Here is a 25,226-nt window from a genome sequence, read left to right as displayed (position 1 = left end):
CTCTGTGACATCAGCTCACCGTGGCTCCCTCTGCCTGGAATGTTCTCCCTTGCCCAGGAATTCACGTGACTGTCTCCTTTTCACTTCAGTCTCATTATCGTTTCCTCTGCAAGACTTTCCCTGATCACCTTCACTAAAGAAGCCCTCCTCAACTCTGCCGACCTATCACTGGCCACTCCCTGTACTGTTGCCCAATGGGACTGCTTTCAGAGCACATACCACTCTCTGAAGTTATCGTATGGTGTGTTACCTGTTTGCTTATGATCTTCCTTCCTCTTCTAGAACAGAATCTCCATGAGAACAGGAACTTCATGTCTTGTTCTCTTTCATATATGCAGAGTAAAGAAGAATGTCTGACATATAATAGCTACACAATAAATATTGAAAGAAGGGAGGAATGGGTGAATAGATGCATAGATCCATGGATGGATGGATGGATGGATGGATGGATGGATGGATGGATGGATGGATATATGAATGGATGTATGCACGGATAGACACATGGTTGAGTGATGAATACATGGGTGGGTGATGAATGCATGGGTGAGTGATGAATGCATGGGTGGGTGATGAATGCATGGGTGGGTGATGGATGCATGGATGACTGATGAATGCATGGGTGGGTGATGAATGCATGGGTGAGTGAATGCATGGGTGGGTGATGAATGCATGGGTGGGTGATGGATGCATGGATGACTGATGAATGCATGGGTGGGTGATGAATGCATGGGTGAGTGATGGATGTATGGGTGTGTGATGAATGCGTGGATGAGTGATGAATGTATGGGTGGGTGATGAATGCATGGGTGGGTGATGAAAGCATGGATGAGTGAGGAATGCATGGGTGGGCGATGAATGCATGGATGAGTGGGGAATGCATGGGTGGGTGATGAATGACATGGGTGGGTGATGAATGCATGGATGAGTGATGAATGCATGGGTGGGTGGATGAATGCGTAGGTGATGAATGCATGGGTGAGTGATGAATGCATGGGTGGGTGATGGATGCATGGATGACTGATGAATGCATGGGTGGGTGGATGAATGCATGGACGAGTAATGAATGCATGAATGGCTGGATACATGGATGGATGAAATTGTACAAGCTTAAACCAGCTCATATTGGGAGGTAGCTTCTTCTTACTTGAAGCCCCCTGTGACTATGTTGGGGCTTGTCTCCTGCCATCTCACTAAAGGAGCCTATCTCCTAAGCTCTCTCCTAGAGGCCTGTATCCCTACCTTCCCCTCCCTTCCCAACCTGAGCAGTGTCAGCATCAGGAGCAAGATGAGTGATGAAGTGTCAGCAGGGACACAGCCAGCTGGGGCAGCAGGGGCTATATTGTAACCAGCAGCCAGGAGTTGCTCCCTTGAGATGGCCTTTGGGTACAACCCTATATGGCTTCCCAGCCTTCCTTCCAGCTGCAGGATCTTCCTAACCCTGGAACTCCCTTACTGGTGTCCTCATTAGGCCAACAAATGCAAATGAACCCCTGATTCACAGATGGTGGGGATATACAGTCACCACAACACATATGGCCTCCATCATCCAGTTTCACTCAGTCTAGAGAAAGAGAGAGATGAATAAACAGACACTTTTCATATAAAAGCTACGATGAAAGTGACATTTGAGGTGAAAACAGGACAGTATAACAACAGCAGAGAGAAAGGCACATCAGTCAAAATCAAGGAAGGAAAGGACAGCTGGGTTCAGACTTGCAGGTAGACCAGGGCAAGGATGTTCAGGCAGAGGAAACGGGATAAACAAAGGCATGGTGGCCGAGAGAGCTAGATCTGTTCACTCAACACACAGGCAGGACTGTGACAGGTCTTGTGTATCCTGCTGTGGAATCTGAGCCTGGGTCTGCAGCCAGTGGAGACACCTGAAGGCCTAAATGCAGAAAGATGGCCTGATTGGATCTGAATTTTAGAAAAAGCTCATTCCAACACAAGACCAGACTGTGGGGGAAGAGAGAAGAGACTGGGAGACCACATTAAGAGAGGAAGCCAGTGGACCAAAGGAGTAACTAAGAAAATCAAAGGTGTACAAGAGCTCAGAAAGCCAAGGAAGGCAGAATAGAAATGATTTGGTGATTAACTTTATGCAGAGGGTGAAAAGAAAGGATATGGGCTGTTTCCCTGGTTGGGAAGAAGGTTCCTGACCTCCTCACTGATCTCTGTGAGATCTAGCACACTTGACTCTACCCTTTGCCTGAGGCCTTCGTCTCATGGCTGCTTGGAGGAAATGGCCCAAGCCCTGGTCTTTCAGCGAGTCCCAGATGCCTGTCTCTGAACCAGCAGCATCAAAAATCCATGGAAACTGTTAAAACCACAGAGTACTAGACCCCACCTCAGACCCACCAAATCAAGGTCTCCAGTGCCTGGACCTATGAATCTGCATCTTTAAGTCTCATAGGAGATTCTGGGATCCACTGCTATTGGGCATCAGTCTGGGAAACGTGAGTTCCATCTTCTCCACTAATCTGGGGAGGAGAGTCAAGTCGTACCTCTGTCTCCACTCGCTCCAGGCCCATACAGTTTGTGACTGACATACTGAGCACCAGGTCTGCATCACCCACTTTATCACACATGGCACAGGATCTCTGCAGGGGGCAAGCAGTATGATGTGTCCTGGTCACGGTCTGGCTGGTGATTTGGTGTTACATCCAGACATGGAAGTCGACCTAGAATAACCTAAGACAAAGGCAGTCGTTTCTCTGGCCAACACTGTCAGAACATTAAACAACTAAAAACAACAACAAAGTGATGGGCCAAGCAGTCAAGTTTGGGAACAGCTTTAATGACTAATTTCTAATGAGAGTTTCAAAACACTAATTTTCCAGAACAGAGAATCAAGTTGTGCTCATTTATAACCCGTCATCTGCAATGAGACGGAGGATATTTCTTTCTGTGTTGTCAGTTAACTTTCTGAGCCGGACAGAATACAAAGTAGAAGAGTTGAGCCATAAATCAGCTCCTTTGGAACTGATAAATGGATATTGCACAAATCCTGCATTTGCATTGGCTCTGAGGACATAAATCTAATTCTCATGATCTTACTTTTAAAAAAATTCCCTTTGAAGTCAGAATGAGCAATTTATGTAGGCATTCTTTCCTGACTGTTTATTTTTCTCGGTTTTTTTAATGACTGTCTTTTCACTTTCCCCACTCACACAACATTGTAAAGTGTTGCATTGTCATGTAGCGAAAACCGGACCTTGATTTGAATCCTCCCACAGGGATGATTTTATACCTTTTTTGCTCAGCCATGAATAACAACCACTTTGGGAAAGATTGTCATAATGTATCAGTTAGAAGGCACCTGAGAGACCATCATTTCACATGACCTTTGTTTTATAGATGGGGAAACTGAGGCCCAAAAGTGACAGTCATGTACTGCAGGTCACAGGCCAAGTTTGTGATAAGACCAGGGCATCTGTTCGGGTTTTGGAGAAACAAGGACCCTAGGTAGGGTCCATTCGTTCATTCATTTATTCATTCACTTGTTCATTCTCCAGGCACATCGCTATCTTGGCCCCTTCTGCTGCAGCCATTGCAGCTAAGAAGGCAGGGCCTGCAGGGGAGACTCTGGAGGTCTTTTTTTTTGTTCAGTATTTGCCAAATGGGCAAAAATTGAAGAAAAATCAAAACATCACTGTTGGCCGGATGCAGTGGCTCAGGGCTGTAATCCCAGCACTTTGGGAGGCCGAGGCGGGCGGATCACGAGGTCAGGAGATCAAGACCATCCTGGCTAACACGGTGAAACCCCGTCTCTACTAAAAATACAAAAAATTAGCCAAGCGTGGTGGCGGGCACCTGTAGTCCCAGTTACTCGGGAGACTGAGGCAGGGGAAAGGCATGAACCCGGGAAACAGAGCTTGCAGTGAACCGAGATTGCGCCACTGCACTCCAGCCTGGGTGACAGAGCGAGACTCTGTCTCAAAAAAAAAAAATTTTTTTTAAAAATCACTGTCCTTTTTTGGCCCTCTATAAGTCAAGAGTATTCTGAAGACTATCGAGGGAGGGGGGTTCGGTTTGTGCCTTGTTTTGTTATGTGTTAGCAGTCCTGGAAGTCATGGAGAACTCCCTTCCTTGAAGTTATCTTTCTGATGTATAACAGCTGTATTGATTGATGAGATATAATTCACATACTGTACAATTCACCCATTTAAAATATACTAGTCAATGGTTTTTAGTGCAGTCACAGAGTTGTGCAACCATCACCACCATCAATTTTAGAACATTTTCAGCACCCTGAGGAGAAGCCCCATCCCCCTTAACCATCACATGTCTCCTCCCCACTGCTCTAGCAGCTTTCTGTCTCTGTGGGTTTGCCTAGTACGGACATTTCATCGGAATGAAATCGTCTAGCATGTGATATCCTTAAAGGTTTCGTAGCAGAAAGACACCTACGTGGGAAGGGATGCAGCTGAGTGTTTAGAGAAAAGACACTTTCATCGTTTTGTTTTCTTTTCTCAACTTTATGAAAGTTTTCAAACATGTGGAAACGTTGAAAGAATTTTATAGCAAGCATCCTTTGCCCCATCACCGAGATTCTCCCACCACATTTTCTTCTGCTTGCTTTATTTAGTGCACACCTATCCACCCGTTCCAGAGATCACCACTGTGGCAGTGGGTTCTCAAAGGAGAACCTTCCAACCTTCCCGCGTTGAGAAAGAAAAATATTCAATTTTACTCAATAAAATATCAACATTGGAGATTTTATAAGCTGAGAATGTTAGTACATCAACATTAGAAGCCCTGAAAGATAAAATTGTGTTCAAAGGCCAAAAAAGTCATAGGTTAGCTCTCCAGGAAAGGCCTGTGTGTTCAGGACAGGAAGACTGTGGGCCAAACAAGTTTGGGAATGACAAATCCCTTGATGGGACCGGCTGACAACTTTGCTCACCAGTCAGAGCAGGGTGGCCCAGGGAGTGAACAGGCTGGTTGGTGGGGAGGGCAGCCATTCCCACCTGCTGCTAATAGGCTCACTTCTCATAGGAGCTTTTGGAATTTAAGGGTTTAAGTATCAAGTTTGACTTATGCATTTGGAGGGAAGAATTGAAAACTGCCTGAGGGAAGGCACTTTGCCTTTTCTTTTGTGAGGCAAAAGCTTTTGAAAACTGTGACTACACAAAGAGCCATAGCTCCTCTGAGGAGTCCGTTATGCGACAACACATACTCAGATGTGGGCAGCAGTGGGCATTGTGCCTGGAAACAGGGAATGGCATCACGGGCAAGCCTTGGAGCCACACACCACGTCTCTGCCTCAGAGTCTATCCTTGACCACAGGTTTTAAGTCCTTGATGTGCACACAGGGCCTTGGAGAGAAGGCACCTGCTCTCATGGGCTGACCCCACAAGCCTGTGAGCCGTAAGTGATGTGATTCACTAAGGGTTGAATGGCACTGGCTATGTGTGTGTGTATGTGTGCATGTGCGTGTGTGTGCGCGTGTGTGTGTGTGGTGAAGACACATTTAATTTGAGTCCCTATGAAGCGAGGAGAAAAGGTCTTGGCGAACAACAGTTCAATAGCTCCTGCCAATATGTGCAATGCAATTCTTTTTAGTGAGTGAATTAGGCTTGATAGGAACTACATTAAAGCTTCTGTTGGAACAGGAATTCAAAATGCTCATCTTTGTAATTTACCCACTCAGTCACCAGTGTTTTCCAAGTGCCAGTGGATGCCTGGGGAGAAGAGAAAGCAAAGATAAATAAGCGCGTCTCTCAGCCTTCAAAGCGCCGTGCCCAGCAGGAAGGAAAACACACAGTTACGACGTGCCGTTTTTATTGTATATATGTTTATATATTAGGTTAGGCCATGTGAAATTGCTGACGTCATGGGTTTTGACCAGAGAAATGGCAACTGTGTGGTTCAACCTAATATTTAGATAGTGTCTTAGCTCAGGCTTCCATAACCAAATACCATGGACTGGGCAGCTTAAATACAAACATGTATTTCTCATAGTTCTGGAGGCTGGAAGTCCAAGGTCATGGTTCTAGCTGGTTCAGTCTCTGGGTAGGGCTCTCTTTCTGGCTTGCGGACAGCCACCTTCTTGCTGTGTCCTCATGTAGCCTCATTTCCTTGGGGCATGTACCCGGAGGGTAGGGGTTAGGGAGCAAACAGGGTCTCCTTTTATAAGAATGCTCATCCTATCAGATCAGAGCTCCATCCTCATGACCTCATGTAACCTTAACTACTTCCTAAGGAGAGGCCCATCTCCAAATACAGCCACACTGGGGGTTAGAGTTGTATCAACATACTAATTTGGGGGGAACAGAAACAAACATTCAGTTCACAAGTATAAAGTGGATATATTATTTATGTGTATATACATCATATACTGTTATGTATCACATATAAGACATGCATATTATACATATGTGTATGTATATATAGTAAATATACCATCTATAATAATAAGGTTTCACAAAGAAGAGAAAATGGAAATGTAGAGATATAAAGGAAATCATCTTTGTATTACTAGTATTTTTATTGCCAAAAAAAATTCCTATTGCAAAAGAAATATAGGCTAATGGTAAAAATTTTAGAAACTGAGATAAACAAAACTAAGAAAGATGTAAATCCCACTAGCCAGATACCGCTACTCCTAAGACCCAGGCCAGACAGCGAGGCATCACCATTAAGAGCATGGGCCCTGTGGCTGGACAACTCCATCACTTACTAGCTGTGTGTCCTGCAGCCAGCGACTTAGTCCCTCGCCACCTTTGTTTCCTCATCTGTATAATGGGGTCGTTAGTCCCTCGCCAGCTCTGTTTCCTCATCTGTATAATGGGTCGTTAGTCTCTCACCACCTCTGTTTCCTCATCTGTATAATGGGTCATTAGTCCCTCGTCACCTCTGTTTCCTCATCTGTATAATGGGTTGGTAATCCCTCGCCACCTCTGTTTCCTCATCCGTATAATGGGTCAGTAATCCCACCCACATAAAGTTATTGTGAGACTTAAATAAGCTGACCCATGTAAAGTGCTTGGAAAGTCCCCGGCACAAAGCAAGTGCTCAATAAATATTATCTGTGACTCTATTGTTATCATCATGATGGTCATAATTATTACTGCAACTGCCACTAGCATTCCCTTCCAGGGTATTTTCTCAGCCAGCAGCAGCAAATAGGTTTGGGATTTATGTCAAGCCCTGTGAATAAGAAGGGTTTGGCACACAGGGCTTGATACAAAGAGGGGTTTTGAAGCTGACCTGGCCTTTGCCAAGTCATTACTGTGTTTGTGAGAGGGGGCCAGCGAGCCTACCACATGTTTGCATGTGGACCCTCATGGTGCTAAACGCATACCTACATACTATAAAGATTTACTTCATATATGTTGTCATCTTGTCATGTTGTGTTCATCATGGCTTTTAATGTCTATGTAGCGTTCCATTATCACTTTTAATCAACAGTTACCTGATGGCTTTTTTTATTTTTCTATAGTAAACATTGATGTAGAAAATATAATTGTTGCTAAATATTTCTGCCAAATAAGTTTGAGTTACGCTTTATTCTAAGGCCCTCTCTCAGATCTTCAGAGTGAAAATCTGAGTATTAAAGGCTCTGAGAATTCTTGCACAAAAGGGGACCTCATTTGACTTTATTAATCCAGCATTCCCCAATTTTGGAATGTGCTCCCTTTAGCTATTTCTTTAAGCTAAATTACTAGAGGTGAATTTCTGGATCAAAGAATATGTACAGTTTCAAGGGATTTTCATTTATTTCCCTCTAGAATGTTGTTTTAGGAACTGACAAACTTGGAGATACCTCCTTTTGGGCTAAACTGTGACTTTTTAAAATCACAATTCAATGGAAAGTTCAAAACACTAAAATACATGGTGATATTCTTTTAAAAAATTCAAACAATCGAACCGGATACAAAGAATCACCTGGGGTTTTTTGTTTTGTTTTGTTTTGTTTTATGTTTTGGTTTTTTTAGCTTTTTTTTTTAGATTCAGGGGGTCCGCAGGGGGTTTATTACGTGGGTATATTGCGTGTTGATGAAGTTTGGGATATGAGTGATCGCATCACCCAGACAGTGTGCATAGTACCCAATAGTTTTCAACCCTTACACCCCTTCCATGCTCCCCCTTCTAGTAGTCCCCAGTGTCCATTGCTCCCATGTTTGTGTCTGTGTGTACTCAATGTTTAGCTCCCACTTAGAACTGAGAACATGCAGTACTTGGTTTTCTGTTCCTGTGCTAATTCCCTTAGGATAATGGCCTCCAGCTGCATCCATGTTTCTGCAAAGAACACCATTTCATCCTTTTTCATGGCTGCATAGTATTCCATAGTATGCACATACTGCATTTTCTTTATCCAGTTCACCATTGATGGGCACCTGGATTGGTTCCCTGTGTTTGCTATCATGCATTGTGCTGTGGTAAACATACAAGTGCATGTGTCTTTTTGGCAAAACAATTTATCTTCTTTTGGATAAATACCCAGTAATAGGATTGCTGAGTCAAATGGTAGTTCTGTTCTAAGTTCTTTGAGAAATCTCCAAACTGCTTTGGACAGGGGCTGAACTAATTTACATTTCCACCAACAGTGTATAAGAGTTCCCTTTTCTCTGTAACCTGGCCAGCATCTGTTATTTTTTGACTTTTTAATAATAGCTATTCTGACTGGTGTGAGATGGTATCTCATTGTGGTTTTGATTTGCATTTCTCTGAGGATTAGTGATATGGAGCATTTCTTCATATGTTTCTTGACTGCATGTTTGTGTTCTTTTGAAAGTGTGTGTTCATGTATTTGACCATTTTTTAATGGGGTTGTTGTTTGCTTGTTGGATTGTTAAAGTTCCTTATAGATTTTGGGTATTAGACCTTTGTTGGATGCATAGTTTGTGAATATTTCTTTCCATTCTATAGGTTGTCTGTTTATTCTGTTGATAGTTTCTTTGCCAATTTTTGTTTTTGGTGCAGTTGTTTTTGGGGACTTCGTCACAAATTATTTGCCAAGGTCAATGTCCAGAATGCTATTTCCTAGTTTTTTTCCATCTGGATTCTTTTCTCATCTTCTGGAAAGTCAGTTTAGAAGAGGTTGATTTATTCAGAAAGTACCCATTTTCTTTTTCTAGACTTCAGACAGGAAAATGTGAAATGAGCAAAATTCTAGTACATAAACTGGCTCAAATGTTTGTGAAAGATTTAAATGCTGCATGACAGGTAGCAGGTAGTCGATAAATGCCAGTTGTGAATATTGCTTTTCAGATTAAATAACAAGTCTGAAAGTAAATGTTTTGGACAGGCTAGCTATTCCTCATACATCCAACCTAAGGTAATCATCCTGGCTTATTTATTTATTCAAAAAATATTGAGAAATTCACACTATGAGCCGGGTCCTAACTAGCCCTGAGTATAGCAGTGAATGAGACAGTGTGGAGTTTCCATTCTAGTGGGAAGACCAGCAATGAACAAGCCAATGAATGTCTGTTCACACAACTGGTGTGATTATAGCTTACAGCTCTAACCCATGGGAAAGTCAACAGCATAATGGGATGGAGAGTAACTGGAGAAGGCCACCTTAGATGGGCTGGTTAGGAGGGAGATGACGTGTGATCTGAAGAGTGATAGTGAACCAGCCAAGGGGAGAGGTAAGGGGAGAAACCAGCAGCTAATGCAAAGGCTGGGAGGACAGGATAGCCTGGTTAGCTTTGGACGGGGGAACAGGGTGAGTTGATGGTGGGAGGTGAGCAGGGATCAGCCCCAGAAGCCCCAAAGGGTTTGAAGCCTGAAGGGCACCTGATGTACATTTTTTAAATCTCACTCTCCTGTTCTATGAGCAATAGAATAGAGGACCCGGAAACTGCAGTAGGATTCTGTTTCTACACTAGTGCTAATGTAGAACCTCCTACATCCAGAAAGATGATAGCGCAGCTGAGCCACATTCCTCCTGGCAACTGACGTTCCCATGTGTAGAGACAGCTGGCATTCTTGTACAGAGGGAGGCTTGCAGGCCCAGGATGCATCTCATCCTCCTTGCTGATCTCGGTGCTTGATACCGCTGACCACACCAGGGGCACCAAACCCAGCTGCTTCCTGCAGGGATTCAGCCATGCTTGTCATCACATAGCCTTGAAATCCCCGGAGATATCAACTCCTTGGAATTCCAGGCTGCTCTTCCACCTGCTTCTGACACGTTGACTTTTCTACCCATTCACTCACCCATCTTTAACCAAGACCTGTATGGCCAGACATGTGACCAGTCACTGCCTACATGAAGAGAGAAAGACAAAGTCCATCCCTGGGAGCTCACCATCTTGTGTGAAAATTACAACATCGGATAGTAAATGGCCTTGGTGAAGATATACATCCCAAGGGCAGGAGGCTCCCCACCTTGATCACTGCAAACTCCCCAGTCCCTAACAGAGTACTGGGAAGATAGAAGGTCGTCAAACATGTGTATTGAATGAACACTGGAAATCAGTACACAGGGCTGAGAATGTGCGGTTCTGAGCACTCAGTGGTGGAAATAACCCTCCAGCTCCTTCACAGAACAGCCAGCAGCGTCACCTGTTTTGGCGATGGTGCCTCCAGATGATGATCCGTGAGAGCACACTGGACTTGTGCTCCTGGATGAGCTCTCTCCATGTGAAACCCAGATGCTTCTGTCTCCCAGGGACCCTGCAGCTCTCCCGGTAGCCTGGCCTCCATCAGGAATGCAGTCTCTGTAGATGGCTCTCTACTAGGATGCCACTGGAGAGGGAGGTCCAGTCATCACCTAAGCTAAGCACAGCTGCCTCTAAGAATCTCCTTGCTTGGCAGCCGGCCAGACCACATTCACTGACCTTCAAGGCATAATGCGAGGCTCAGCCATCTATCTCACTGTGGTCCCGGCGGCAGCTGGCTTCATTTATTGACTTCTTGAAAGCGCCAATATCCCTGCTCAGCTTGGTCTGAGCTGGACTCAGAGACCCAGGTGCCAGAGCAAAGGCCAAGATGTGTCGATTAATCACCCAATAAAAATAAACTCTGAGAGCAAACGCAGAGGGGTGATTAACTTTCTCATTCTAGTCTTCTGACATCCCGATTTGCTCTCCCAGTGAGCGTGTTTCTTTGAGATAAACCACCCTGGGAAATGGAGCTCCTGTCCAGACACCACTATGCCTTGGCATAAGTGAGCAAAAGTGGAACGTGACCTGCAAGCAGTGCAGCCCGAGACCTAGGCAGAGAGCCCCCTGTCCCAGGTTGTGCACTGTGGAGGGCCTTATCAGAAACTCTGAAGCAGAGCATCAGAATATTTCATTCTGCTTTTTACTCTTGTAATAAAGTGTTATTAGTGTTTAGTCACCAGATAAACCCTGAAGCCCTGCCTCCCCTCCCGTGACCATCCATGTACTCCAAATCATGAACTGAAGAACAGGGACCACCAACAGCCCTTACCAAAAGAAGACTGGAAGCACAAAAATGCAGCTTACCATGAATCAGTTTAAACTGAGGACCAAAGTGTGACTCAAAACTGAAAAAAAATAGATATGTTTGGTTAAGATATAATTGTTACCGAAGCACCAGGGGTTTGGTCTGAGTCCTGCTGTTCACCACACAGAAAGTCAATCACTGAGACAACAAGACAAAAGCCAGGGAAGAAGTCTTTAATCGGGTGCTGCTGCAGCCAAGGAAATGGGAGGTCAGTCTCAAATCCATCTCTGAAATGAGGGGTTAATGCACCAGAGAGGAAACGTAACCATGCATGGGAAAACAGGGATTAAAGAGAGGCAAGGAAGAGAAGTTGGTCAGTAGGAAGCAGATGGTCCTTAGGCAATCCTGATGGATGAGAGGTCTGGCTCCTCATTGTCCAGAGGCAGTGGTCTGGTGAGTTTCAGCTCCTTGATTTCATCTGGGAGACCTGATGGTTGGCTTCTTGAGAAAGGAACTCAGATAAGACTGTTGTAACTTTCTCAAGTTTTAAGACTGGAAGGGTAAATTTCTGTGGTTATTCAAAAAAAAAAATAATAATAATAATAATAAGCATCAGTTCTATGGGACAATTTGATCACTTTATTTTGGAGAAAAAAATGATGAACAGAAGTTTTTTTATAAGTTCAACCCCAATAATAGGCTAGTCTCAGAGTGAACACAGATGAACCAAGAATTGCTTTGCTTGTGACACAATTTTTACAGCATCCCATGACAGTCCATGCCATACTTCACCTTGTGCTCGGCTTATGACATGCATTTGTAAAGAGGTTGTCTTTCCTAACCACTCAAGGGCTTTGTCCATTTCCCAAAGGACCTCTCCCTGGTCCTTTGCCAGTCAAATCACTTTTCTGAAGCAGCTATAAATCCACTCTCCTTTCTCTCCTTCAATCATTGATTCCCTTCTCTCCATTGCATTTTCACTTGCCATGGATTTACTTATGATTCCTTTTTTTCTTCTTTTATTGCTTTACTTGTAATTGGCACATAATAATTGTATATATTTATGAGGTGTAATGTGATGGTTTGGTCTTTGTATACATAGAAACTTTGATCAACATCTCCCCTTTCCTCAGCCCTCTCCCTGCTGCCATGAATTTGACTCTTTTAGATTCCACAGATACATGAAATAATAAAGTATGTGTCCTTCTGGGCTTGACTTATTTCACTTAGCATAATTCTTATACTCTGAGCATCCTCCTGGAACCCTGCAACTTTTGTGAGATTGACAGTGATACTTTGTGCTGGACTGGTGCATCTTTGGGGTGGTTTTGTCAATGGGAGATGACTCACGAGGTCTGCTGACCAGGTAAATACCAGGAGTAAGCAGAGATATTTGGCTGCAAGAGAGAATTAGAGGCCTGGTCGGGAGTTCATTCCTGATGTTGTAAATGGAATACTGGGGTGATGAGCAGTCCTTGTGGGTCTTGTTCATATTTGTATTCTCAGGCCTAGGAATGAGGAGAAAAAGAGATAAAACACACTGAACAAAAAGAGTGTGAACGAATGGATGAAAAGCCTCACACCAAGGAAAGCTTACATTGCTACCAACTGGTACCAAACTCCAAGTCATCCTGTTCTTTTCCAAGCACAGTTTCTACTGCTTAGAAAAAGTCACCCAATCTGGACACGTGGATGTAGCAAATTTAACCCTAGACCTAGACTACATATAGGATCAGGCTTGATCAGTCGTTAACAATGATAATGATCACTAATCATGAAAGCTATCTTGTGGTTGCACCTTAAAGCGTCTGTGTAATGCTTTCACCCACACTAAGAATGTTCAATTCCTGTTGTGGTTGCACTTTAAGCAACTGTATAACACTTTCACCCATACTAAGAGTGTTCAATCCCTGTTTTCATCTAGGATTGATAAGTGTGTTTCTGGATTTCAGAAATCAGATAGCTTCTGAAGTCACAGCCTGTTAATATGGTAACTAAATATGTTAAGGTCCTAGTCTCTCAATGTTTAATTACTATTTAATTTTTTATTTCCTAATTTACTTAATGTGTATGACATTGTTAAATGTGTGGCTTTATACCCTGAATCTCTTTGTATTTCTCTGTACTGCTTTGCAATCAATTTGGTCAAAAGCAACAATGAAATTATCCTTACGAAGTGTCAAATGTCCCTTTATATGGGATCTAAATGTCTTTGCAAAGATACTTATAAAGCTGTGAAGACGTTGTTTCCTTGCTCTAACAACTGCTGCATTCACATAGGTTTCAAAAATGGGGTGGGGAGCAGTGGCAGTGAGGGCATAGGTGAAACTATGTCAATCACCGCTAGAAATAAATCTGCAAAATGGACTAACAAGCCCTGACTAGGAAGAGTCTGGCCACAGCAAAATCCTATTGCAGGTACAAAAAGGTCCTATTGCAGCAGTTGGGAGATCTTTGGTAAATTCTAACAAAGAATTAATGGCCTTGAACAAGACACCAGGTATGACCTTTGCCAGGAGAAACTAGGAGCAGACTTGCCTGCCTGGAACAGGTGGTAAGAAGGTTTTTAGAGAAGTGTGCAGTCCCTGGCAAGTAGCCGGTGCCCAGGAAATGTCAGTTCCATTGTTTACCAGGGAAGGCTCGGTGCACATGGGGCTCACAGACAGAGGAGGAGGTCAGAGAGTCCACAGGAAAGGGTGGCAGCTCAGAACGGTGGTTCTCAGGCGCTTGTCTGCAGGCACGCCCGTAATTCACGCTGACCACACCCACCATCAGTGGCACCTAGCTGTGGCCCCACCCCTTTGCTGCCCACTTTTGAAAGTAACTACATGGCAAAGAGCGCCTATTTCCTAGACTAAATCATTCTCAGACTTCAGTTATTACTAGGCACTGTTAGACACGAGTTCCTTGATATCTACATCACAACTGAGTAGTTTATCTCAGTGGTAAGTCTCGAAGTTTGACTTCGAAGTTACTAAGAGCCTTCCAATAAAAGAACAGTTTAAGCCAATGTTGTTTCACCATTGATAGTGATGAAGATATTAAATTCACACACATGGGCTGTATAATTTTAAACCTTTCTCAAATGTGTATGATTTTTATAAACAGAAATATAGTTTTAAGAAAGGTTTATATCAATTGAATAGGGTGGGTTTTTTTTAGGAAATATTGCCATCTTGTGAATTCCAGTCCTGTGTTCCCGAGTTATTCCCCACTGAGGAAAGCCCAGCTGTGGGACATAGACCTGGGTTCCAGCTGAGAGTTTAAATCATTCTTCTCAGAATGGTGGTTCTCAAACTTCGGAGAATCAGAGCCACCTGGAAAACATATTAAAAATGGAAAGGTCCCCTCATATCATCCACAGCCCTGATCATTCTGATACACGCCCAAATTGGAGAACCAGTGGCACAGATAAATGCCCAACCCTCGTGGGCTATTCAGAAGGCAAACAAAAATCAAACCATGCTTGGGAGGCAGAGATCCACGTTGGAACCACACTTCTGCTGCTTGAAAGCTGCATGACTCGGGCAAGCTCCTAGACCACTCTGAGCCTTTGTTTTCTCGTCTGTAAAATGAGGGTGGTAATATCTACCTCCCAAGTTGATGAGGCAGTGGCAGACAGTAATGTATATGAATACATACATCGTACACCACCTCCTCAGTGACCCATGAATGTGTGCTTCCAGTTGTAGGTACAACAGCAGAAAGTAAATGCTGAAAAATAGGAAAACACTCACAACGCATGATTTACGATGTGAGGGAGCCTGCTGGCATGGCCCTTGTCACGAGGGTAATTAAATAACCATTTGTGTAATTACTAATTTATATCCTGTCTCCCTGCTGGAGTGTAAGTTCCAAAAACTGGGGGGAATACACTGCTGTCTTCCCAACACCAAGTTCGGGGCCTGGCGGGTAACAGACACCCAGCAAATATTGATTCCAAATGAGCAAGTGAATAGTACGTCACATTAAAAATGTGTGTGTGTGTGTATGTATACATCGACACCTAGGCTGGAAGCCTGTAGACAAAAATGTTAATAGTGCTTATCTGTGGAAGTGGATTAGGGTGATTTTAATTTTTTCCTTTTTTTCTCCTCTATATTGTCTGAATTTTCTGCAGTTATACACAGAGGACCAAATCAGTGTTTCCTTGGATAAATGCAAGTGGAGTTGAAGCCACCAGCTACCACTGTGCCTACAAGAGCGTGTTTTCTTGTGATTCCGGCTTCTTTGGGGGTTTCAATATGTAGTCTCTAGAATTAAAAGGGTTTAGGGCCAGGCGTGGTGGCTCAGGCCTGTAATCCTAGCACTTTGGGAGGCCAAGGCAGGTGGACCACAAGGTCAGGAGTTTGAGACCAGCCTGGCCAACGTAGTGAAACCCCATCTCTACTAAACGTACAAAAATTAGCCAGGCATGGTGGCATGTGCCTGTAGTCCCAGCTACTTGGGAGGCTGAGGCAGGAGAATCGCTTGAACCCAGGAGGCGGAGGTTGCGGTGAGCCGAGATTGCGCCAGTGCACTCCAGCCTGGGCAACAAAGTGAGACTCAGTCTCAAAAAAAAAGCGGGGCATAGTTTAGGAGAAACAGGAATTTAGTGATTTCTAAAGATAAGTAGAATTTGTTCTTATTCACCATTTCCTTGTCCTGATCATGGACTATGCAAAAAAGAGCTCACACAGCAGGCCTGAGACCGCTGTCCCTAGAAAGGCCTGCCTGCAAGGTTGGCCTCAGCTGGTGTGCAGAATTATGGATGTGAGGAAGGATCCCACTCTCTTAACTGAGAAGAGTGGCTCACTGCACCTAAACTGCTTGTGCAAACAAATGTGGTTTATGCTGAATATCTGCTTTCCCTCTGGGAGTCAAGAATTTTGCTAATGCCAGGTGGAGGGTGCCTATGTGACCCGCCCCCAATAAAAAACCCTGGGCATTGAATCTTTGGTGAGCTTCCCTGATGGAGAACATTTCATGTATGTTGTCACAACTTGCTGCTGAAATTAAGCACATCCTGTGTGAGCCCACTGGGAGCGGACCCCCGCAAGCGGGTACCTGGTTTCCCTGGGATGTTACCCCATGTACCTTTTTTCTGAGCTGTTTTCCCTGCATATTTTCACTGTGATAAGTTTTAGCCATTGAATATGACAATATGCTGTGTTCTGTGGGCCTTCCTGGCAAATCACTGAACCTGGGAGTGGTCTTCAGAAAGCCCAGCACACAAACCCACCTAACTAACCCCTGTTGACAGCATGTATCAGATCCGAGGCAACTAAAGGGATGGGAATGTCTGGAGCAGCAAAGAAATGGGAGTTTGGCTGGGGCAAGACAGACAGATGGTCCAGTGGCTCTTTTGAGAGATCTGCCTGTGGGGGAGGGATGAATGAGCACTTTAGGATGAAGTCCCTTTAGAATTCTGGGTCACCTAGCACATGGGTCAACCAATGCATGTAAAGAAGGTTTGTACTCTCATTCGTTCCCTCATGTATGCATTCAGCAACTGAGTGCCTACCTATTCAGTGTGTGCTGGCCACTCTTCCAGATTCTAGGTGTGAAGGGTTGAGTAGGATAGATGAGGTCACTGCCCCTAGGAGCTCACATTCTAAGTTGTAGAGTTGGCCAGCGAAGGAGGCAGACTTCAGACAGACCATCCAGAGTGGCTTCTCTAGGGAACACAGAGGCCTCAGTGTCAGAAGTGAGATCCTACAAAGCATAAGACACACATGAGAAAAATCTACGACTTATCCCATGAGGCAAGTAGAAAGGTGTTGAGACCAGAAATAATTTGCTAATTTCAAGGAATGAAAGAAAGGCCAGTGAGTCTATAACTTAGGGAGGCTGAGGAAAGAGGTAGAAAATGCAGGTAGAAAGTCAGGCAGGTCCAGATGGATCCTCTAGGACCTTAGAGACCATAGTTAAGAGTTTGGATCTTATTCTATACCCCATGGGAAGTCACTGGAGGGTTTCAAGCCAGGGATTCACATGCTGTGATATAACCCTGGCTGCTCTTTGGAGAATAGATTGTAGCAAGCAGAAGGCAAGCAAAGAAACAAGTGCATTGCAGTGGTCTACACAAAAGATGATCCCTAGTGGTCTTACTACCTACCTCCTACAATGATCCAAAGAAAGTGGACCCACACCACAGCTACCTCGGTCCACTGCATGTGTGGAGGGTGGTGATTCTCTTGGGTATGATATATATATTACTTGTCGTCATGGTAGGGGTCAGAATGTCTGTAAAAAGCAAAGTTTTGGTCCATGTGCCATCAGAAAATACCAGCTGCCATATGCCAGTCAGAACTGTCATGTGCTACAGCCTCAAGCAGACGTCCACAGGATTTCACCAGGGACTCTGGGATGCCTGGGAAGGGGATCCAGGGAAGGGGCTGGAGGTGTCAAGAGCTCCTGCCCAGTTCTCAGCTGTTACAGAGTCACAGAAGGTCATAGCTCCAGGATAGGCAAGGCAGGAAGTATCCCATCCTCCCAACCCCAAGAGGCCCTGCCCAGACCACTCACTGGGCAGCTCTTCTTGTCCACATCTGCTGGTTGTGGCATCCCCATCCCTGGGAAATTTGCTAATTTCAAGGAATAAAAGAAAGGCCAGTGAGTCTATAACTTAGGGAGGCTGAGGAAAGAGATAGAAAATGTGGGTAGAAAGTCAGGCAGGTCCAGATGGATCCTCTAGGGCCCTAGAGTCCATGGCAGCCCTTTCTGTTTACTGAGACTGCTTTCTTTGGCTCTGGTTTCCTGGGAGAGGAAGAGAACGGTACCCTGTACTGTGATGGGCTGTGGCTGTCTAACTAATCTAGGATTCTGGAATTCAGTGGCCCTTCAATTTTATCTGTACGTTTTGTCAGAAGATTTGAAACATGTCCTTTACTTTATGCTCAGAGCCATAGCTGCATGAGCTATTTTAAGATAGTGTGTTTCCTTCAGTTAGGAGTTCTGTGTCTTTCTGGTTCTGCTTTTAATAATAAATACAGGGTCTAGTGGACTGGAATTCAGTAGGGTGTGAAGTATTCCCCTACTGCTTCCCTTCTTTCCTACAATTTTACAGGGTTGTTTGTAGCCTTCAGTAGGAATATAAAAATACTCTGTATTTCCTCTCCTTTCGTAGTTTTTATTTTCTAGGTTTCTCATAGTCTTTCCCATCCTACTTTTTTTATATATATATATATATATATATATATATATATATATATATATAAAACATATATATAGTTACATATGTATTATACATATAAAGTATATAAAGTATACTTTATATATAGTATATTATATAAACTTTTATATATACTTTTATATTCTTTATATATATACAAAGTATATATATACTTTATATATAAAATATATTATATAAAGTATATATACTTTATATATAAAATATATATATACTTTATATATAAAGTATATTATAAAGTATATAATGTTTATATAAAGAATATATAATAAAGTATATTATATAAAGTATAAAGTATATAATATATTATATATATAATAGATGGAACTATATATATGGCATGCACATATATATATCATATATAGAGACAGTTCCATCTATTACTATATCTATAATCTCTCTATATATAAATTTTATGTGTATATAATCTGTGCCATGTCTAGTGCTCTGTTATATTGCATCGATCCGTTTGACCATTGTGCACTAATTGCCCAATATTACTTTGTGACATTTTTAAGTGTAAATTGAAAGGAAAGCTATGCTAAGTCATGTAATATTGGCACCTATGCTGTGCAAACGTGGGTCCCCTACATCAGGGGTCCCCAACCCCTGGGCCACAGACGTTCTCTAACCCCTGGGTCACAACATTAGATTCTCCTAGGAGCACAAACCCTATTGTGAACTGCACACGCAAGGGATCTAGGCTCCGCACTCCTTACGAGAATCTAATGCCTGAACTGAGGAGGAATAGTTTCATCTCCAAGCCATCCCCGAACTGTTCGTGGAAAAATTGTCTTCCACAAAACCAGTGTGTCATGCCAAAGAGGTTGGGGACTGCTGCCCTACCTCACAGAAAGCGAGTGACCCCAAGAAGCCTGCAGAAGGGACTTGTCAAACCTTCGATCTCTTTTTCCTTCCCACCAATACTTGAGCCCCCTGAGGGCAGAGGCTGGCAGCCCTCGGCTCTGGAAGTCCTTCCAGGTCAACAGCTGACCCTGGCCACTTGCCTGGAAGCTTTCTTCCCTGCTCCGAGGGGGCCCTGCTGAGAGTGAGCCCACCTCCCAGGGTGGTGCAGGTCCCAGTCACCCCCACTGTACTGCCTGCAACTCGGATTCTGTTCATCAGTTTGCCCTACATCTCCCAACACTGACACCCAGAAGAGGCTGAGGCTTGGCAAGCACTCAGGGCAGCTTCTGTGAAGCTACATTACAGGCTGAAATGAGCTCAGTTTTTAATTTGATTTTTTTTCCTGTAACAAGCAAAGTTCACATTACAGATAAATTGCCCGGAAATTCCAATTTAACAAGGCATATGCATTTTTTAGGCCTAGAAGCATTGAAAACATCTTGCACATTGGTATTTTTACACTGAAAGGTTTATTAAAAAGACAGTTTTGAAAATGTCAGAAATTTACATAGCGTGCCTGGCCAATTGGTCAAAAAGGCTGATTGGACAGAAGTGTACAGAAGCCAGGAAGCAGGAGAGCAGGCTGCTCCGTGGTCTTGAGCTGTTCTCCCTCCACATCGGGGACGATGGCTCCACCGTTCAGTGTCTCCACCCAGCTCTTAGCTCCCATCACATGGGTGCTCAGCAAATGAGTGTCTCTCTGTCCTCCTCTGTCTGCAGGTGTGGTTCTGAGTAGAAGCAGCAAACTGGACTTCCAGGGCATCTGTGGGGCGGGCATACCTCCTTGAGGTCTCCCATGGGAGGAGGTGCCAAATAAAATGAGCAAACTGCCCGGGTGCGGTGGCTCATGCCTGCAACCCCAGCACTTTGGGAGGCCAAAGTAGGTGGATCGCTTGAGGTCAGGAGTTCGAGACCAGCCTGGCCAACATGATGAAACCCTGCTCTACTAAAAATACAAAATTTAGCCGGGCATGGCAGCAGGTACCTGTAATCCCAGATATTTGGGAGGCTGAGGCAGGAAAATTGCTTGAACCCGGGAGGCAGAGGTTGCAGTGGGTCAAGATCACTGTCACTGCACTCCAGCCTGGGTGACAGAGCAAGACTCCATCTCAAAAAATAGAATAAAATAAGCAAACAGAGGGGAGCAGAAAGGGTCCTGTGAAAACTCAGTTAAATAGCACAGCTCTAGATACTTGATTATTTTTTTAAGGAAGAAAAAGAGTGAGACACTGTCCTGTAAAATCATCGAAGCCCTGGCTTTCCGTGGAAATACGGCACAAGCAGGCCTAACCGTGCTGAGTATTGTTTCTGAGGACTGCCTCCGAGTTCATGTGTCTAAGCATTTCATTGAATACAACTATTTCTTTGAAAAGCAACAAGCAAACATGTTAATCGTACAGCAAAATTATGGCATCGTGAGACAAAAAGGGAATGACAGAGGGAGCATCAAAGAGCATTGCTTGTACACCAAACGTGAAAGCCAAATTTATCTAATTCAGTTTTTATTTATTTTCTAAACTGAGCTGAGTAATCAGGGAATAGAATGCGGTTCATTTAAAACTTTCATTATTTCAAATATGTTGAACCACTGCCAATCACTCCTAGATCAACAGGAAACTTGTTACCTGATGCGTTGCCTGGTTTTTTTGTTTTGTTTTGTTTTGCTTTTTCCATCCCCATGATTGTTCCAACTGAAGGAGAAAAGATGTAATAAACCTTTACCAGGCACCCTCTGCGTCCAGGCACTCTACTCGGCCCTGGGGGTGCAGAGCAGACAACCCTGGCCTTGGGCATGAAAAACACTGTGCACCGAGAAGCCCAGCCCCTGGAATCCAGCGTGCCGTGCTACATTCCAGCTCTGCCTCTTCTTAACTGGGCCGCTTTTGACAAGTTGCTAAGCCTCTCTGATTCTTGGTTACCTCAACTTTAAAACAAGGACAATACCCACTTCATCAGATTGTCGGGAATCACAAAAATAAATGTAGTGATGCTCCTAAGGGGTTTAGCACCAAGCTGGGCCCAAGGAAGCATTCTGTGTGTCTAATGACCAACTTTTACCTGTCCTGACACCAAGGAGCTTAGAGTTTGGTGGAGATGACAGAGCCATCAGGGCCCGTGTTGGGCTACCAAAAGCATTTTTACCAGTGCATGTGCCTCGCACAGACCTACTGAGGGTGATTAATTCTACTGGGAAAGTCACACCGGGTGAACGAGAGGAGATGTATGAGTGGGGTCTTGAAACACAGTAGAAGTTTGCCAGGTGGAAGCATAAATGACTCTTTAAACGAAAGGCTGGTGTTTTTAAAGCAGTTCATTCTCGTGAGTAATTCATCGCTTCTGTTTTCACAAAATAGTGAAAGGATCATTGCAGCAGCAAGGGCGTGTGGAAGCCCGCGTTCGCCTCCTCCGTTCTCCCCATCTGTCCCCTGTCACAGTGGCAGCTTCAAAGCATTGTTCCCCGAGGCTCTGCTGAGCCAGATGTTTCTGAAACATTCCGGGGGACAGTGTGAGTCACACCAGGGAGGACACACGAGGCCATGACCCCAGTGAGCCACTAACATACCCACAGTCTGACTCTGCCACAGCTCCCCTGCAAGTGCCCTGAACGAGACCAAGCCCTTTGTGTCAGCCTCAGTTTGCCCTCACAGCTACCCCACAACACCAGTGGGACTGTCCCCAGGTCACAGAGGAGGAAGCGGAAACACAGAGAAGTAGCTTGCTAAGCTCAAAGTTAGAACCCGGGTCCTTTCCTCTCCAAAGTCCATGACTGTAACGGCCATGTGATGATGGCGATGTGAACGGCTGGGCAGAGGCAGCACAGAGGGTGATGGCAGGCCTTGGCACCAGAGAGCCAGCCTCCAAATCCCAACCATGCCCCATACTAACCAATGACCTTGGCAAAGTTCACATATCTCTAGGCCTCTCAGTTCCTCATCTGTAAAAGGGGAGGAATAATATCAACCTCCCAGTGCTGGTATGCGGGCTAAAGGCGTAGATGCTGGAAGCTCCTGGAGCGGTGCCCAGCCAGTGCAATGTAAGGCTCCATGCTGCTGCAGCTGTGTCACTGTTAATATTAAATGGAGGCTGCACCCCGAGGCTGTTTTAGGAAAGACCAGACCAGACGTCTTCCTGGAAGCATCAGCAGGAGCCTCTCCTGGCGTCCTTCTGCAGTTGGGGGATCTGGTACATCCACTTTGTAGGACAAAAACTTGATTTGATTCTTGGGTCAGTTCGCATGACCCCAACACAAAAAGGACTGATACCAAACCAGAGTGCCTCCGTGTGAATTAAATTTACAACAGCGCTGCATCGGAGCATCTGGCAATGCTGACTGGAAGCCCAAAAACCTCCAGGTGGTTGGTGCTGAGACCCCAGGAGACACTAGGAGCACTCAGAGGTGCTCTGGATGGTGGCCAGGCAAGGGTGGTAGGTGAACTGCTGTCTGTCCTGGGGTGCCGTGAGGCTTGTGGTGACTGCACAGATCCCCATTCCCTTTGTCAGCCAACAATTTCTTATTCCCTGGTTTCCCTTCTCAACAACCCAAGTTGACCATCCCTTCTTCAGTGACCACAGCCTCTGCCAGGTAACAATCCCATTGCTGTCCCCAAGATGACCTTTAAGTCATGGACAAGGGCAGTTCTTCTTCTCCTTGGCCACACAGGAGGCAGCCCCCTTGCTTCCACCTACATCTGAATAATCCCACCTACCACACTTCGATTCAACCTAACTGTATCCTCAGAGGCCACCTTTTCTCAGAATTCAGTATCTTTTTCAAAGTAAGATCCTTCAGATGAAACGTACCTGGTGACCACCCACCCTGAGTCACTAAGTTAGCTGGGAAGCAGTTTTGAGTGTGGGTTCAGGATCGCAGCTCCGAGGTCAGACCACCTGGGCCCACATCCTGACTCTACGACTTGAGTAGCTGTTGGTTTGTGTCTCAGAGTCCTCATCTGTAAGTGGGGATATCATACCTACTATAATAAATCAGTAATGCCACGGTAACAAATTATTGCAGACATGGAGGCTAGAAATTTATTCTCCCACAGTTCTGGAGGCCAGAAGTCCAAAATCAGTCTCACTGAGTCAAAACCAAGGTGTTGGTAGGGCCATGCTCCATCTGGAGGTCTAGGGGAGGATCCTTCCTGCCACTCCCCACTTCTGGTGGCTGCAGCATTCCTTGGTTTGTGGCCGCATCACTCCAATCTCTGCCTCTGCAGTCTTCTCCTTTTCTGTGTCTCACATCTCCCTCTGCCTCCCCCTGAGGACACTTGTGATTGCACTTAGCACCCCCCAAACACCCCCCAGATAACCCAAAACAATCTCATCTCAAAATCCTTAGCTCTGCAAAGTCTTTGCTCTGTAAGGTAACATTCCCAAGTTCCAGGATTAGGAGGTAGATATCTTTTTCCCTGTGAAGAGTTGAAAGTCATTTGCTCCAAGCCCTTCAGTTGGAGATTTTTCGATCCTGTTGGTTAAATCAGGTTTTAAACATCCTTAGACCCAAACTTGGCCATACAAGGCACAGAAAATCAACCTCATGCATCTTTACCAAACTAAGGAGCTATCAGTTCCCATGTCTCTTCCTGGGGATATACTTCAAAGATCAGTAGGAAATGGCAGAAAAGCGCCAACAGCATCTTTCTGGCTTAGGTCTGCAAGTGGCATGTTATCCAAGCCACCCAATTCAAAGAAAGCTGAATCATGCCCAATTTGAGTCTCCCTGATAGATAAGACTATTATTTCTTACTCTATGCATCTCTGTATTGTTTAAACTTCAAAAGAGCAACCTCAAAACAAGTAACATTTTTAAATCTTGGATGGTTTCCCATTATCCAAAGTCCAAACCCGTTAAAACAGTAGTTCAGGCTCTCTACAATCTTGTCTAATCTGTTTCTCAAAACTCACTAACTTTTAGTTCCCTTAAAGAAGCTGTTTCAAACACAACCCTCTACTTTCTAGTCCCTAAATATTCATTTACCCAGCAAATATTTATTGAGTGTCACGTACGTGCTAAGCAGTGTTCAAGCAGCTGGTGTCACAGCAGTGAACAAATTTCTTGCCCTCATGTAACCTACATTGTAATGAATGTTTCTGTTCCATCTGAAAATAGTTTGGCTGTGTCCCCACCCAAATCTCATCTTGCATTCCCACGTATTATGGGAGGGACCCTGTGGGAGGTAATCGAATTGTAGGAGCAGGTCTTTCCCATGCTGTTCTCATGACAGTGAATAAGTCCCAGGAGATGTGGTGGTTTTATAACAGGAAACCTATTTTGCTTGGTTTCATTCTCTCTCGTCTGCCACCATGTAAGACGTGCCTTTCACCTTCCACTATGATTGTAAGGCCTCCTCAGCCACATGGAACTGTGACTCTATTAAAACTCTTTCTCTTGTAAATCACCCAGTCTTGAGTATGTCTTTATCACAGTGTGAAGATGGACTGATACAATTTGTTAAGTCATATTCTCTTTTCCTGGTTTTTCTGTCCTCTCCATCTCTGATGACATACTATCTATTCCTCCTGTCTTGGTTAGGATGCAGCCTTCCTTGTGAGGTACCCAGTATTGCCCTGGATCAGAGGTAGTGAGTTCTTCCTCCAAGCATTGATGTGCCTTGCTTGTACCTTCACAACAGCAATTTTCCCACTAGTCCACAGACAAGATGTATCCCAGGAGTGAAAGACACAAGACTGGACCTGGACTCACGATTTGGACTGTGAACTCTGCTTTGCCTCTGTGAGAGCTGGGCAGATTGCAACAGCATCTTCCTCCTAGGAGTGTCAAGAG

The 25,226-nt window shown here is 44.5% G+C and overlaps 1 protein-coding gene across 3 annotated transcripts in view; it reads left to right on the top strand.

Moving 5' to 3' along the window:
* Nucleotides 1-25,226, top strand: part of CDH13 (cadherin 13) — a 1,254,348-nt gene that overhangs the window by 1,177,782 nt on the left and 51,340 nt on the right. The gene's annotated exons all lie outside the window — the stretch shown is intronic.

Source organism: Papio anubis, chromosome 18, assembly GCF_008728515.1.
Source record: "Papio anubis isolate 15944 chromosome 18, Panubis1.0, whole genome shotgun sequence".
Lineage (NCBI taxonomy): Eukaryota > Metazoa > Chordata > Mammalia > Primates > Cercopithecidae > Papio > Papio anubis.
Note: the sequence above shows the minus strand (reverse complement) of the source record. Positions and strands in the feature narration are given on the sequence as shown.